The sequence below is a fragment of the Scyliorhinus torazame genome, chromosome 22, assembly GCF_047496885.1.
Source record: "Scyliorhinus torazame isolate Kashiwa2021f chromosome 22, sScyTor2.1, whole genome shotgun sequence".
Classification (NCBI taxonomy): domain Eukaryota; kingdom Metazoa; phylum Chordata; class Chondrichthyes; order Carcharhiniformes; family Scyliorhinidae; genus Scyliorhinus; species Scyliorhinus torazame.
In genome coordinates, this window is record NC_092728.1 from 2,758,867 (window position 1) to 2,761,366 (window position 2,500).

Consider the following 2,500-nt stretch of genomic DNA (forward strand, 5'->3'; position numbering starts at 1 on the left):
CTGTGTACCACCCTCCCCCCGATTCTCTGTAATCTGTGTCTCCCCCCTCATCAGTAACTCGATCAAAATCCCCCCTCGTGATTGTGAACGTCTCGATTAAATCTCCCCCTTAACCTTCTCTGCTCCAAGGAGACCAATCCCAGCTTCTCCCACTCCCTCTCTCTTCGCACCCTCCCTCCCCGAGGACCCGACACCTTTCTGGAAGTGTGGGTGCCGGGATTGGACACCGGATGGGTGTGGGGGGTCAGGGATGGGTGTGGGGGGTCAGGGATGGGTGTGGGGGTTCAGGGATGGATGTGGGGGTCAGGGATGGGTGTGGGGGTCAGGGATGAATGGATGGATTGTGGTGATGGGGGAAACATTGACCGTGTATGTTATGAGACTCAGCCTCCATCCTCCCCCAGCACTGATCGCAATGAAACGCACACCCGCCCCCCCCACACACCAGCCCCCCCCCACACACCAGCCCCCCCCCCACACCCGCCCCCCTCACACACCCGCCCCCCCCCACACCCGCCCCCCACACACCAGCCCCCCCCCACACACCCGCCCCCCCACACACCCCCCCACACACCAGCCCCCCCCCACACACCCGTCCCCCCCCACACCCGCCCCCCCCACACACCCGCCCCCCCCACACACCCGCCCCCCCCCCCGCACACCCGCCCCCCACACACCCGCCCCCCCACACACCAGCCCCCCCACACCAGCCCCCCCACACCAGCCCCCCCACACACCGCCCCCCCCACACACCCGCCCCAAAAATACCAGCCCCCCCCCACACACCAGCCCCCCCCACACACCCGCCCCCCCCACACACCCGCCCCCCCCACACACCAGCCCCCCCACACACCCGCCCCCCCACACACCCGCCCCCCCACACACCCGCCCCCCCCACACACCAGCCCCCCCCACACACCCGCCCCCCCCACACCCGCCCCCCCACACACCCGCCCCCCCACACACCCGCCCCCCCCACACACCAGCCCCCCCCACACACCCGCCTCCCCCACACACCCGCCCCCCCCACACACCCGCCCCCCCCACACACCCGCCCCCCCCGCACACCCGCCCCCCCCGCACACCCGCCTCCCCACACACCAGCCCCCCCCACACACCCGCCCCCCCCACACACCCGCCCCCACATACCAGCCCCCCCCACACACCAGCCCCCCCCACACACCCCGCCCCCCCCGCACACCCGCCACCCCACACACCCGCCTCCCCACACATCCGGCCCCCCCACACCGGACCCCCACACACCCGCCCCCCCTACATACCCGCCCCCCACACACCCGTCCCCCCACACACCCGCCCTGCACACACACACTCCCCCTACACACCAGCCCCCCCCCACACACACAAACACCCACACACACACACCCACACACACATGCCCCACACACACACACGCCCCCACACACACACATGCCCCACACACACACACATGCCCCACACACACACACGCCCCACACACACACATGCCCCACACACACACACGCCCCACACACATGCCCCACACACACATGCCCCCCCACACACACACACACGCCCCCACACACACACATGCCCCACACACACACGCCCCACACACACGAAGGCCCCACACACACACACCCCCACACACACACACCCACACACACACATGCCCCACACACACACACATGCCCCACACACACACATGCCCCCCACACACACATGCCCCCCACAGACACACATGACCCCCACACACATACATGCCCCACACACACACACATGCCCCATACACCCATGTCCCACACACACACACACATGTCCCACACACACACACATGCCCCACACACACACACATGCCCCATACACACATGTCCCACACACACACACAGGCCCCACACACACACATGCCCCACACACACACATGCCCCACACACACATGCCCCACACACACACATGCCCCACACACACACATGCCCTACACACACACATGCCCCACACACACGCACATGCCCCACACACACATGCCCCACACACACACACATGCCCCACACACACACATGCCCCCCACACACACACATGCCCCACACACACACATGCCCCACACACACACATGCCCCACAAACACACATGCCCCACACACACACACATGTCCCACACACACACATACCCCACACACACACATGCCCCACACACACATGCCCCACACACACATGCCCCACACACACACACATGCCCCACACACACACACATGTCCCACACACACACATGCCCCACACACACACACATGCCCCCCACACACACATGCCCCACACACACACATGCCCCACACACAAACATGCCCCCCCACACACACACATGCCCCACACACACACATACCCCACACACACATGCCCCACACACACACACATGCCCCCACACACACACATGCCCCACACACACACATGCCCCACACACATGCCCCACACACACACATGCCCCACACACACACACATGCCCCACACACACACACATGTCCCACACACAA

The 2,500-nt window shown here is 66.0% G+C and overlaps 1 protein-coding gene across 1 annotated transcript in view; it reads right to left on the reverse strand.

The window, feature by feature from the left end:
* Window positions 1-2,500, reverse strand: part of LOC140399406 (rho guanine nucleotide exchange factor 3-like) — a 930,630-nt gene that overhangs the window by 43,309 nt on the left and 884,821 nt on the right. The gene's annotated exons all lie outside the window — the stretch shown is intronic.